The following is a 15,848-nucleotide window of genomic DNA, read 5'->3' as shown; positions in this document are numbered from 1 at the left end:
TGTTGGATAGGACAGAGAGAAATGGGGAGAGGAGGGAAAGACAGAGAGGGGGAGAGAAAGACAGACACCTGCAGACCTGCTTCACCGCCTGTGAAGCGACTCCCCTGCAGGTGGGGAGCTGGGGGCTCGAACCGGGATCCTCACGCCAGTCCTTGCGCTTTGCGCCACCTGCGCTTAACCCGCTGCGCCACTGCCAGACTCCCGGTGCCCTACTTTCAGTATAATCAGATCTTGCTTTTAGTTTCCCTTTCAGATCTTCTTTCTCAACTTCTGTTGTTGAGTGGGATCATCCCATACTCATCTTTATCTTTCTGACTTAGCTCACTTAACATAATTCCTTCTAGTTCTGTCCAAGATGGGTCAGAGAAGGTGGGTTCATTGTTCATCTCAGTCTATGATTGAGATCATGCCATATTAATCCTTCTTTTTCTAACTTATCTCACTTAACATGATTCCTTCAAGCTCCATCCTAGATGAGTTGAAGAAGATGAGTTCACCATTTTAATAGCTGAGTAGCTCTATAGTATTCCATTGTATATATATACCACAGCTCTCTCAGCCACTTGTCTGTTGTTGGATACCTGGGTTGCTTCCAGGTTTTAGTTATTATGAATTGTGCTTCTATGAACATAGGAGTACACACCTCTTTTTGGTTGGGTGTTATGGGAAAGCTATCAGGGGAGGAGATGGGATATGGAGATTGGGTGGTGGGAATTGTGTGGCGTTCTACCCCTCCTACTCTATGGTTTTGTTAATTTATCCTTTCTTAAATAAAAAATACATTTAAAAAAACTTAAATCCCCCCTCCATTTTGTGAAATGGAGACCCTGCAAATACTTGATTTCACTGTTTATTTTACTAAAGAGGCAGAAGGAAACGGAAATTCTGTCAGGAGCAGAAGTCCCTGTGTGCCACTTCTATGTGTGTGAGGGTTTAAGTCTGGGAAGGTTTGTCCTACCTTCTGAACTATTTCTTTGGCCAAGGTCTTTGGTATTTTTTTTAATGTCTAGTATAGTCTTTTTCAATTTATTCTTGAACCTTCTTCATCTTATGTGATGCTAATAATTATTATATAATTACTGTGACCTAAGTATTTTTCCCTTTATTGAGGATTAAGGGTTTACAGCCAGCAGTAAAATACAGTATCTCGTAACATGTGTAACCTGTATGAGTTTTCCACATAACACTCAAATCCCCCCCACCTCATCCTCCACCATCTTGTTCCAGGACCTGAACACTCCCTCCCCTCCCCAGAGTCCTTTACTTTGGTGCAATACACCGACTCCAGTCCAAGTTCTGCTTTGCATTTTCCCTTCTGTAATTTTTTTTTTTCAACTTCTGTCTATGATTGAGATCATCCCATTTTGATCCTTCTTTTTATGACTTATCTCACTTAACATGATTCCTTCAAGCTCCATCCTAGACGAGTTGAAGAAGGTGAGTTCACTATTTTAAGATGAGTAGTATTCCATTGTGTATATATACTACAACTTACTCAGCCAATCATCTGTTGCTGGACCCCTGGGTTGCTTCCATTTCTTGGCTGTTACAAATTGTGCAGCGATGAACATGGGATTATCTAGTACCTAAATATTTTTAAGAAAATATTCACTAATAGCTAGTTAGGTGAGAGGTGTATCACTGTAGGAGTGTTGACTTGCATGTGTGAGGTGCTGAACTAGATTCCTAATATTACATATTTCTCTAGTTCTCTCTCTCTCTCCCCCCACCTCATTATGTAAGTCTGTTAAAACAAACAAGCAAAAAACCAAAAAAAAAAAAAAAAACACTAACTGAATAAACATTCCATACTAAATGTGAATAAGCAATTGCCAAGGGAACTTTTAGAAGTATAAGTCAATCAAGGGAGTCTACAAAATAAGAAATGAAGAAATGTGACAGGTGGGATGTTGGTATGCTTCTAAAACCCCTTCTGTTTCATTGGTTTAATCCCCCCTGCTTAACACTGTATTCTATTTACATAAACCACTGTTAACTAAGCACTGCCCTGCCTCCAGGGCATTGGTTTAATCCTGCTGGTTCATACTCTCTTTTTGCTCCGCCCCCTCTCCTTGTCACACCCTAATTTCCACCAATCTCTTTTTGCTCCACCCTCTCTACATCACATCCTGTTTCCACCACCCTATATATATACAGCTGCTCTGTCACCAGAATCATCAGAAGCACTTCATCAGGACTTCTGTCTCTAACAGGCTCTGGAGAGAGCCTATAAGCTGATCTGCACTGGCAGCCCCAGGATATATAAGGACAAGATTATGATTAGAGATAGCTTAGATTGTGCTGTGTTCCACATGAATAAAGACTGAACTGTGTACCACTCAGCCATGGTCTCTGGTCGTCTCTCTCTCCCACCCGCGAAGCTAGCCTGGGACTGACTTAGTGGGAATGCAAACTGTGCAGCCCCTTTGGAAGACTATCTTGAGAGTCCTTAAATAAATAAAAATGGAAGTATCTTACGGTCAAGCAATACTGCTCTTTGGCATTTATCAAAAGAACATGCAAAGGTTAATTCAAATGAAACATATGCACCTCTATGTTCATAACTGCATTATTAACAATAACCAAAGAGCAGAAGGAGCATAAATGCTGCTTGACAGATTACTGGGTGAATAAATTTTGCAATATCCATCCATAGAATAGTACTCTGCAATCAAAATGAAGATATTTTGTCCCTTGGGACAGAATGGATGGAATTGGGGATGATTATGCTGAGTGAAATAAGAGATGAAAGACATGGAAAACAACTGTCAGATAGTTTCACTCCTACGTAGACTCTAAAGAACTAATAGTTATAGATTCTCAAACAATAACAATGACAACACACCATCTGTGAGAACTTTGGTGGTTATTGTTGGGAAGCTGGGGGTCACAGAACTTTGGTGGTGGGTACAGGATGGAACTCTACCCAGTAATTTTACAATCTCCTAAGCCATTATTAATTGCAAATATAAAATGGCTTAATAATAATTTTAAAAAAGGCCAGGTCAATCTTAGGCAAAGGAGATGACTTTATCTTTTTAACAGCTGAGTAGTATTTCATTGTGATGAGAGGGATGGAGAGGGCATCAGGGTTCCATTACACAATGAAGGGACAGGACCTACGTTGGGGCTGAGAGTGTTCGGCAGATATGTATCATGGAGAGATGAGAAATTATGCCTGTGTGTTACTAACTGTATTATAAACCATTATCCCACTCCCAATAAAATTATTTTAGAAAATAGGAAAAAGTTTAAATCAAAACTTTAAAATTTATCATTAGGATTAGTTTTATTTTCTCTATAGGGTAATCTAAAGGCAAGTATTATAGATAAATATAGGTAAATATTTTTTAAGAAGTCATGCATCATCTGTGGAGTTGTACCCCTCTTATCCTATGGATTTTGTCAGTATTTCCTTTTTATAAATAAAAATTAAAAAATGAAATCTTTTAGGCTTCATACAAAGGCAGATTTTAGAAGCAAACATCATCAACAACAGAAACATTTCATATAAATGCAGCATCTCTGGAGACAGGTGGTGACACATCTGGCGGGGCACATACATTATAGCACAAAAAGACCCATGTTCAAGCCCCTGGACTCCACCTGCTGGGAGGAAGTCTCACAAATGGTGAAGCAGTGCTGAAAATCTCTGTCTCTTGTCTCGCTCTGTGTGTCTCTCTCCTAGTAGGCCTATTTTAGTTATATTCCAAAGGGCCCATGACTGTACAAGTTTTTTCCTGAGCCTGACCTCTGAAATGCAAAGAGTTATTTCTATCCAGTTTTACCTATTACAAATGAGATGAGCTCCACAAATGGAGTGTTAGTACAGACAGAGCTTTTGTTGTGGCTTTTAGTGTGTGATAGGATTGAGAATTCCATGAATAATGTCATTATGTAAAATCGTTTCCTTTTTCTTTTCTAGCAGATAGTACTCTTTCCTGGAAAATACTCCACCCCAGCATTTAGTAAATAAATGTTTCCTTTATAAGAAGGAATACAATAGGGAGAATGTATTGGTCTCAACAATAAGCCTACAAAATGTAGCATCTACTTGCATGGAGCTTGAAGAAATCATTTTAAGTGAAATAAGCCAGAAACAGAAGAATGAATATGGGATGGTCTCACTCTCAGGCAGACGTTGAAAAACAAGATCAGAAAAGAAAACACAAGTAGAGCCTGGACTGGAGTTGGTGTATTGAACCAAAGTAAAAGACTCTGGGGTGGGTGGGGGCGAGAATACAGATCCAAAAAGGATGACAGAGAACCTAGTGGAGGTTGTATTACTATGTGGAAAACTGAGAAATGTTATGCATGTACAAACTATTGTATTTACTGTCAAATGTAAAACATTAATAGCCCAATAAATAAAATTTTTAAAAAAGTAAACATACAAATTTGTCTGTGAAAAAAAAGTAACATCTACCACATGCAAGTGGCTAATGCTGTAGCTATTTTAGGAATGACTCCCATTAATCCTTTTCACCCTGGTGTCAATGTACAAGTCTTCTATTTGAGATAACACTGAACTCTGAAAAGACCACCTCTGGAATGAACACAATATTTTGTCCTTTTATATTGGTGTCTGTCACCTGGATGCTTCTGACTCCCAAGAACAGAAGGCCCAACACAAGCTGACTCAACAATAAGGAAACACCAGCAGTTGAAAGTCCCATGGGCTTTGTTGGATTCAGTTGTTCAGATGTGTAGTTTATAATCAGACTCTTCCATTTCTCCTATCAACATGGTACAGTATCAGTTTCTTCCTGAGCTCCACTTCCCACCCACTGTGTTTAGGAACTGATTACCACAGGAATGGACTCCATGATGCCTCCTTTGTATACATTTCCCCTTTCCTATTCTTAGAAATGGCCCCTGCCTCCTTGTTCTAGTGATGGAAAACCTTTCCAGAGTTGTTTTGGATCCTTTTACCAATGACTGCAATGCATATGGTGTAGTAACTGCTTTCACTCATAAGGAGACATTTCTTTTGCACCAAAGCAAAGGACTATGGGGTGGGTGGAGAGAGTTCAGGTTCTAGAACATGATGTCAGAGGACCTAGAGGGGGTTGAACTGGTTTGGGGAAAACTGAGGAATGTTATATATGTACCAAACACTATATTTTTGGTTTTTGTTACTGTATTTTATTGTTGACTGCAAACCATTAATCCTTCAATTATATATGGGAACACTTCTGGCTCTGTAATCAGTTCCTCAAAATTATGTTCTTATCAGTGAAGAATAACTGCAATGGATATTAAAAACTGAAGTCCCATAAGTTTATCTTTTAGAATTACTGGTCAACTTTTATAGAGGAATATAAATAAAATAATTTAAGAAAAAGCTGTCTGGGGAAGAGTATGACTAAATATATCATATCTTAAATAAGCAATAGGGCTCTGAATTTCATTTATTTTAATCTTACACATACACCCCAGTTGCCTCATGGGAGATAAGTAATAATGGGTATTAAATATATCATTAAATCCTAGTTTAGAATTTTTTTTTTGCTCAAGATGAGTGCCTTTTGCATAATTTATTCAATGTATTCAGAGTTTAATTCCTTAATACATCTGTCTCACCAGCCTCCTGGGGTCCTGGTTCCTTTTCTTTTTCTCTTTCTTCTTTCTTTCTTCCTTGTACTCTTTCTCTGAATAAAGAAATGTAGGGGAGTTGGTATTTCCCCAAAGTACCAGCAGGAGGTTCTGATCACACAAAATCATTCCTGTAATTTAATCACAGCTTAGTTTTTGCTGGGTTATGGATTAGGTCCTGATTAGGTCACTGCCTCAGATGTAGACACTGCCTCTAGGACACCAATATTAAGCTTATTCCCTGAACAAGACAAGTGCTCTCAGAACAACCACTGATCTTGGTTGACTAGATGCTTTGACTCTTTTTTTTTTTTCTCCTCCAGGGTTATTGCTGGGCTCAGTGCCTGCACCATGAATCCACAGCTCCTGGAGGCCACCCTTTCCCCCCTTTTTTGCCCTTGTTGTTGTAGCCTCGTTGTGGTTATTATCATTGCCATTGTTTATGTTGTTCGTTGTTGGATAGGACAGAGAGAAATGGAGAGAGGAGGGGAAGACAGAGGGGGAGAGAAAGATAGACACCTGCAGACCTGCTTCACTGCCTGTGAAGCGACTCCCCTGCAGGTGGGGAGCCGGGGGCTGGAGCCAGGATCCTTATGCCGGTCCTTGCGCTTTGCGCCACATGCGCTGAACCCACTGCACCACCATCCCACCCCTTTGACTCTTACGACTTTTCTTTTGATCTGATGTTGTTTACAACTCCTATGGGATCCTTGTAGGGGACTGCCCCTACATCTTCAAAAATAAGATCCTTGTTGTTCTTTGCTTTTGGGACTTCCTGGATATCTGAACTGCCACTTTCATGAAATCTGTAGTCTTTGGGTAGGCACCTAAGTACACTCAAGGATTTCTAAGACCCTTGAAACTTTTCATCAAATTAACCTGAAATGCTTGTGTTACCAGGGAAGATGGTGGAGAAGGAATAAAGGGTTAACATGACAAGTGAAAACAGACTCAAAATTCTAGGTGAACACATGGAAGAATGAAACTGAGAACTAGAATCTAGGAGAGACTCAAACCAGCTGACAATCTTTATATTACTCTGAGAAAATTGGCCCAAAGATTGGATCCTGGTCTGCAGATTTTTTACACTATACATACGTGAGGAGAAGTCACAACAAATACACCAGGGAATCTATAACATAGCATTATTATTTATGAGTAAGTGTTATTTATTCTTTGAAGCAACCAAGCAAGGTCAAGGTCATTGTACTTTATTTTATATCTAACCCACTGACCCATTCTTCTGGGAACTGGGGATCAGGTATGAGAGACCAACAGTCAGCCATTTATGTGTCCTTGATGACTGATGAAGATTATCTTAGGGTCACTGTGTCCCTGCTACTTCACAGTGTTATCAAGTTTGGGGTGGGGGTGGCCTCTCCACACATCAGAACAGTCTAGTTCTGATCTTTTTCTTTGCTCATCCATATGCCTGTGCAAGATGGTGGTTCCAGGTTGATTTCTTTGCCAGTCCATGGTCCTTTGAAAAGGGAAAAAGGTGTACTGGGACATGCATTGAATGTGAAGCTAGCTACAAGTCCTATTGTAGAAATGGATTTGTGAGAGGCTGCAGAGAACACAGCATTCTGGAAGAACTTGAGGAATATACTTCCTGTGGAACTTTGGCATCACTTCTGTCAGTGATAGCCGCTTTCTACAGTTTGGATCCTGAGTTAGGAGAGGTGGTCATGCTGCTCATCTGTTGTATGCTTTACATTGGGTTGTTCTAGCTCTCCCCCTGCCAAGAAAATTGCATCAGTCCTGCTAGTTTCATGGGCCCACTTGGCCCCACTCCTAGGAACCCCGAGAGGGTTCCAGAGTTCCAGAGTTCGAGAGTGCTTGCGCCACTGCGGGGGGAAAGAGGCAGCAGAGTTCTGTTTGGTGATTAGTTTGGTTTAGTTTATGAATCGTTGTTCCTGAATAAAGAAATACAGCTTCCCTGCCCAGCCAAATGTCTCTGGTCGTCTCTGTTACCTGCCCGTGAAGCTAGCCCGGCCAGCTGGAGCTTCCGAATTTTAACAACAAATGGCGCCCATGTGGACCTGACCTGCGCATCTCTCAGATAAGTGAAGACAATTTGGCTAGCTATGCACTATGGCCTTCTCTTCTGCTTGTGAAGAGATCTCCAAAGGCCTCTGCTCTTTCTTCACGAGACTGTTTTGCTGTTTCTGGAACATTTATCTCTTGATCACTCTGTGGTTTCCACTCACTTGGGTGAACTCAAAACAGCCAGAGGAGTCGGGAAGAGTCAGCGGGCAAGAGGCGAGGCGCGGAGCTGCCTTTTCCACCTGGTGGAACAGCCAGCCAGCTGGCTGTGCCCAGACAACCCCGCGCACCGTGCCCGCAGCCCTGCAGCCCCGCAGCCTGCAGGAGGCTGATGCCAGCACGCAGGAGCCCAATGCCACCACACAGGAGCCCGATGCCACCACACAGGAGCCCGATGCCAACACGCAGGAGCCTGATGCCACCACGCAGGAGCCCAATGCCAGCATGCAGGCCAGCCCACAGGAGCCGGCTCTCCACCGCGTGGCACAGGACACTGGACGTGTGATCCCTCCATGCTGCTCGGCCACTGTGAGCAGGGCAGCAGACATGACAGGGCCATGGGGCAGGGCCGCGGCGGCCTATCATGGCCGCCACCCCTGGGCACCTAGGCCCATGCCTTCTACAAGGCTGGCCTGCCCGCCCTCATGCTATGAATTCTGGAATGATCCCGGACCTCCTGGACCCCCGGGCTCCCTGCCGAAACTGGGCACACGAAATCTCCAGCTGCCAGTCCGGTCTGAAGGCAGACAAGCTGGAATACGCAGAGATCACAACCTGCAATTCCTTGAAGTGGAGCTGCGTGGGAAGCCATCTCCAGATGGTGACCCCCCCCCCCAATAACTAAGACAGTACAGATTTAAATTCGTGTTTAAAATGACATGTCTTCGTAACAAAGGTTTCTCTCCTTGTGTATTAATGACCATGTTTATGTGTATGTTTAAAGTTTGGTAAACAGTAACTTTAAGGCTAAATTCTTACTAGTCAAAGTTAAATGAAAAAGGATTTCAACATAATTCTCATAAAGATAAAATTAACTTACATTTAAAGTCTGAGGTAAAAATTAGTTAACAAGCAATATATTTTAACTAAGTTGGTCTAAACAAAAGGTTAAATAGACTTGTTGATATGTAAAACTCTCCATTACCTTCTCTATTAGAAATGGCAGATCGCATAATGGCTATACTAATTATTCTCATGCCTGAGGTTTCCTTTCCTGCGCACACATAGGGTGTGTCTCCATCTTGAATGGGTGTAACAAAAGGTTAAAAAGAGGTTGTTGATATGTAAAAGTCTCAAATTCCTTCTCGCTTAGAAATTTTAGATTGTGCTGTGGTTATGCTAATAACAAGTTTTGTTTCATAGTAAGTAAATTGCAGCCAGCTGCCTTTGGGACTCTAGGCCATTCCCCGCCCCCATACAAATGCCTATCGAGGCAAGTACGCCCACCAGAGGCAAGAAATTTTTTTAAGCTGATAAATTTTTACCCACAGAGGCAAGAAATGGCCCCCTCAGGGCTTCCCTTGGCAGCACACTGGTTCTTGTTACTTGCTTACATGTTTCTCCATGTTTGTGCCAGTTTCTTTTTTAAAAAATGCCCATACGATATAGGTTTCTGTTCACCCCACACCCTTGATACTGTAGTCATTTAGTTAAAAAGAAAAGGGTGAATTGTTGTATGCTTTACATTGGGTTGTTCTAGCTCTCCCTCTGCCAAGAAAATTGGATCAGTCCTGCTAGTTTTGTGGGCCCGCTTGGCCCTGCCCCTAGGAACCCCAAGAGGGTTCCAGAGTTCCAGAGTTTGAGAGTTAGAGAGAGTGCTTGGTGCCACTGTGGGGGTAAGAGGCAGCAGAGTTCTATTTGGTGATTAGTTTGTCTTAGTTTATGAATCGTTGTTCCTGAATAAAGAAATACAGCTTCCCTGCCCAGCCGTATGTCTCTGGTCATCTCTGTTACCCGCCGGTGAAGCTAGCCTGGCTAGCTGGAGCCTCCAAATTTTAACAACACTCATCCAAAGGAATGACAAGGTCCTGAATCCACAAAAGCCAGTGGTGGTGCTTAACTGCTAGAAACCGGGGTTGACATGGTTGTAATAACAAGATCAGCCATTTTATGTGAAGTCACTGAGAGCTTGATGTACGTTGCTGTAGCAACTAGGATTGCCATAACACAGAAAATTGAACTTAGGAGGGGGTGAAGGTAGAGGAGGGGGGCTGCCATAAAGAGACCCAAATACACATAATGGTGACTTAGACATCATGTGTCATATGGTAGGGAAGAGGGAGACCTTCCATTTAAGATGTAAGTCATGGAGGCCTGGTGGTAGTGCAGCAGGTTAAGTGCATGTGGCGCAAGGCACAAGGACCAGTGTAGAGATTGTGGTTCAAGCCCCTGGCTCCCCACCTGCAGGAGGGTCGCTTCGAGGGTGGTGAAGCAGGTCTGCAGATGTCTTTCTCTCCCCTTTTCTGTCTTCCCCTCCTCTCTCGGTTTCTCTCTGTCCTATCCAAAAACAACAGCAATAACAATGATAATTACAGCAACGATAAACAGCAAGGGCAACAAAAGGGAAAAAAATAGCCTCCAGGAGCAGTAGACTCGTAGTGCAGGAGCCCCAGTGATAACCCTGGAGGCGAAAAAAAAAAGATGTAAGTTAAGTCTAAAAATCAGAGGTTTTGTGCATAAAAAGCTAACCTAGAAACATGCATTTCATTTTGCTTAAGGGGAAGAATGGGAATGAATTATATCTTAAGCACAAAATCCCAGAGTTTTCCTTAAAAGTCACCATACTTAGTAAAACTCCTGTGTGGAAATGAAATCATCTTAGGTGAACAAGGCTGACAATGACTACTTGCTGAGAACAGTCGCTTTGTATCTGTATGCACACTTTGCACGGTGTTCTTCATACGCATATGCTGATTGTCAATATGCTTAATGCATTCTGATCTTCCGTCCATTGTATTTGCAATAAGACTTGAGATTTAGCTACACCTTTTGGTTGATGATGGTGTTGGAATACAATATTGAGTTTGGGAACATGGATATAAAATTTTCAACTGAAAGTTGAGCTCTAACTCACCTGGATAGTGTACCTGAAACCTGGGTTTTAGGTCTGGCCCTCACCAAACTGGAGGAAACTGCAGTGCTGTGATATCTGTTGCTTTCTATAAAAAAATAGCTAGCCTGTAGCAGTGAAGCCCCAACCAAAAAACAATTAATAACAATAAAGAAAGATAGAAAAAAAGTGTTGGAAAATGTTTCACTCTAATTATGTACTTATTGGGGGGTCGGGCAGTGGTGCAGTGGGTTAAGTGGTGCAAAGCGCAAGGACAGGCTTAAGGAAACCGGTTCGATTCCCCGGCTCCCCACCTGCAGGGGAGTCGCTTCACAAGAGGTGAAGCAGGTCTGCAGGTGTCTATCTTTCTCTCCCCGTCTCTGTGTTTCCCTCCTCTCTTGATTTCTCTCTGTCCTGTCCAACAACGACATCAATAACAACAATAATATAACTACAACAATAAAACAACAAGGTCAACAAAAGTGAATAAATAAATATAAAAAATATGTATTTATTGCATACATTTTAAACAAGATATTTTCTATAGAGAAACCATTTAAGTGGAATCTACTATTTAGACATGCCTGTTAATGTCTCTAGATTAAAGACAGAGATAGAAGCTATATATTGAAAAGATAATGGGAGCAGTAGCTATAGGACCCACTTAGTTTGGAGAATAATCCATGTCTGTGTGTAAGATGGAATCCCCAAGAAGAGTAGAAGCTTTCATCAGAAATGTATAATTAGGAAGATGTGAGCTTCCGACACCTTCAGACCCACTAGAAAGCAACATCAGAGAGTGATTAATCAAGCCAGACACCTTTTGCTTGTCACTATTTCTCACTCATGTCCCCCCCAAGCCCTGGAGGTGTCAGAGGACTTGAGGTTTGAGTGGATAAAAGTAAGATGGATGAGAGGTGTGACAGGCTTTCAACCTCCCTGGCTCCAAGCTAGAAAAACAGAGAATCTTTAACTTGGACCCATAAAGCCTTTGCAACATGTTGAGATGTAATGACCTGACCCTTTCCTGTCTTGTCTTTCTATGGTGATTCCTCAAAACTCCTTTACCTTCCTTATCTGCACAACTCTCACCTGCAGTCTTACAGACAACAGCATTGTCACCATTAGCTGGTGAGATGGGATTCTCTGGCTAACCTGTTTACTGTCAGATTACTACTTGGTTTCTGGTATCTTATTGTAGATCTTTTTGCCCAAGATAAATATGTTTCCCTCCCTTCCTTATTTCCTCCCTATCTCCTTCTATCCCTCCTTCCCTCTTTCCTTCCTTCCTAGTCCATACTCCCAAAGGGTTAAAGAATAGGAAAGCTTCCAGGGGAGATGATGGGATATGGAGTTCTGGTGGTGGGAATTGTACCCCTCTTATCTTATGGTCTTTCAAGTATTGCCATTTTATAAATAAAAATTTTAAAAATATTGCATTTATTCATTTATTGGATAGAGACCAAGAGAAACTGAGATGGAAGGACAAGAGAGAGAGAAAGAGAGAGGGAGGGAGAGAGGGAGAAGAGAGAGACAGAGACAGAGACAGAGAGAGAGAGAGAGAACTGCGTCACCACTCTTGAAGCTATTATTCTGTAGGTGGGGACTGAGGGCTTGAACTCGACTTTGTGTGCATGGCGACTTGTGCTTAACCAAATGAGCCACCACCCAGTCCCCCAGTACTTACTTTTTATCTGAGCAAGATAGTATAAAAATTCTTCCCCCAAGCCCTGTGTAGAGACTTGGTTGTAACTCTCCATTTTATTGTTTTCCTTTTTGAGCTTTTTTCAGATATATATGATTGTGTTAGTTTATAAACCACCTTATGCCCCAACTCTCAGATTTGAGGAGATACAGAGTTCTTGTGGGGGTGTCCCTTGCAGTATCTCCTGCTTTGTTCTAAGACTCATATATGAGTTCCCAGAAAGTCAACATATTAAAATATGATGTGATGTAGAGAGGCTGCCATTTTGCATGTGTGTTTATATACATGGATGTATGTTCTCTCGTGGCTATAAAATCTTCTGTTTTTCATTCTCCCCCTCAGGTCTCAAATCATTTTCTTTTGTCATTTAGAAATTTCTCTCTCCCTTCCTTCCTTTCTTTCTTTCTTTCTTTCTTTCTTTCTTTCTTTCTTTCTTTCTTTCTTTCTTTCTTTCCCAGATGAAAGACTGTGTTACTCATGGAAATCACTATGGTCAGAGTATCAGCATTTTTCTTGTGCCAGTTATCCTACTTATTACAGGTTGCTGAGCTGCATGCTTGGTGAGACATTACAGGAGAGGATCATAAGGGGGCCAGGTGTTGGTGCACCTGGTTAAGTGCTCACATCACAGTGCACAAAGAGCCAGGTTCAAGCCCCAGGTCCCCACCTGCAAGGGGAAAGTTTCACGAGTGGAGTGGTGAAGCAGGGCTGCAGGTGTCTCTGTCTCTCTCCCTCTTTATCTTCCCCTTCCCTCTCAAATTCTCTCTGTCTCTATCCAAGAAATAAATAAATAAATAACAAAAATATTTTTAAAAAAAAGAGAGAGAGAAGAACCCTGAGCTCAAGGGCCACGCATCTTTTTAAATGGGTAAGAATCTTGCCTATTGTTCTTTATAATAGGAAGTAGATTAACTATTTCTTGGCTATCTGTTTTTGAAAGCTGTTTACCAAATAGGCAAACTCAGAAAGGGAGATAGGACAAAGCTAGTCTGTTCACAAAACTTGCTGAAAAAGAAACCTCTTTCCTATTTTTATCTGCAGTTTTCTTCTCTTCTCTTCACTGGGGCCACTCAGAAAGACAAAAACAAAGCAGAAGGACTCCAGGAAAACCCAGACATAGAGGGACACTCAGAGAAAGACTATAACAAAAAACTCAATATGGTGTCTCTCCAGGACTCTAAGCACAGCATTGAGAAGCATACTCTAGAACTGAAAAAAAAAAAAAAAATCATTGAAGGACCAGTCTTCCTGGAGTGGCAGAGTAGGTTAACCTGGCCTCCCTTTGAAAAGTGGGGCTGTCCCTACCACTGTTGTTATACATTGAGGGCAAGATTCTGTAGAGACCCACAGGAGGGTTTATGATGCTGTTCCTGATGGAGATGACCAGGGATGCTAGAGAGAGGGAAGTGTTAGAGGTCCAGTCCCATTTTCCCAATGAGTTTAATGTCTTTATGTAAATAAATAAATAAATAAAATGCGGTAAAAAATAATCTGAAGTTATTCTCCAGATTTCTGACTGAATCTACCTCTATAATAATAAGCCATAATAGTAATAACCTTGTCTTCTTGTCATTGATCAATGTAGTAAAAACTAAGAAGTACTCCTTTAGCATCAAAAAACACTAAGTAAAAAATTAATACTTCTAGGGTCCTGGTAGGTAGTATAATGATTATGCAAAGAGACTCTCATGCCTGAGGCTCCAAAATCTGAGGTTCAATCCCCTGTACCACCATAAACCAGAGCTGAGTAGTGCTCTGGTAAATACACACACACACACACACACACACACACATACACACACACACACACCCTACTTATAGTTCCTTTAGCCATTTTTCAGCCATGACATCATCTCCCCAGACAATAACTCGGATCCACCTGCATATCAAATGTCAGGCGCAGGAAAAAACTAGTATAGTTATGAGCCCTATGGAATATAACTAAAGTAGGCCTACTAGCTATCTCTGAATTGGAGATCCCCAAATCTTCATCTGCAATATTCTTCCCTTTAGGTTCATGATTAGTCAGCAAATTGTTTGGCTTTATATGTTAGCTCTTCTTTCAGCCACCAGGTTCTAGATACTACCATGATGCCAACCTGACTTCCCTGGGCAGACAACCCCACTATATGTCTTGGAGCCCAACCTCCCTAGACCCCTGTCCCACTAGAGAAAGAGAGACAGGCAGAAAGTATGGATTGACTTTCCAACACCCATATTCAATGGGGAAGCAATTACAGAAGCCAGACCTTCTACCTTCTGTACCCCACAATGACCCTGGGTCCATACTCCCAGAGGGATAATGAATAAGAAAGCTATCAGATGAGGGGATAGGATATGGTGTTCTGATGGTGGGAATTGTGTGGAATTGTACCCCTCTTATCTTATGGCTTTTGTCTGTGTTTCCTTTTTATAAATAAAATGAAAAAAAAATAGCATTCTACTTACAGTTCCACTAACCTGATACTACTTTTTAAAAAAAATATTTATTTATTTATTCCCTTTTGTTGCCCTTTTTTAAAATTGTTGTAGTTATTCTTGTTATCGTTGTTGATGGATAGGACAGAGAGAAATGGAGAGAGAAGGGGAAGACAGAGAGGGGGAGAGAAAGATAGACACCTGCAGACCTTCACTGCCTGTGAAGCGTCTCCCCTGCAGGTGGGGAGCCAGGGGCTCGAACCGGGATCCTTACACTGGTCCTACTACTATTTTTTTTCAGGTATTTGCCATAAAGATGCCGACTTTGTACTGACATGTTTTGCTCTTCACCAATCCAATGTAGACTTATGCTAATCATATTTCTGTCCTACTATTTTTAATCACAGACATAAATTAGATATATTTGGAGGCTATTTTCTTGTAGAACTATTACTTTTGAGGTGTATGTATGCCACACCACCACATTCACTGCTGGTAAAAATAAATCACACTTATCAAACTTATCCCTCTGGGAGTATGGACCAAAGATCTTTATGACCAGTGATGGTGGACAAAGGGATGAGTTAGAGGTCTGGGCCCATTTTCTCATGAAGTTTAATAAATGTCTTTATGTTTTAAAAAATAACAGTATGTAAATGAATAAATAAATAAATAAAATTAAGTGAAAAAAAGACAGTCATTTAGTCTCCCTAAAAAAACAGAATTGTGGTAAAATGTAAAAGGAGAAATACACATCCTTTCAAGATCTGACTTTTGAAAAGGTTTCTCTCTAGTGGCTTTTACACTTCAGTAGTAACATTCAGAAATAACAGAATGATTTTATTACATTATAGGTAAACTGGTTGAAACTAAAATGATTGGGAAAAAATGACCAATACTGACAAATTGCTTTACATGACACATTGGTCAAAAAATGAATATTTCAAGTCATTAGTTTCTGGTTTTCTTTAGTTATGTGTACCAAGGAGATGTAACTTCAATTTGTACATACTTTTAAGTATATTTGTTATTTAG

The sequence above is a fragment of the Erinaceus europaeus genome, chromosome 2 (assembly GCF_950295315.1).
Source record: "Erinaceus europaeus chromosome 2, mEriEur2.1, whole genome shotgun sequence".
Lineage (NCBI taxonomy): Eukaryota > Metazoa > Chordata > Mammalia > Eulipotyphla > Erinaceidae > Erinaceus > Erinaceus europaeus.
This window is presented reverse-complemented; position numbering follows the sequence as displayed.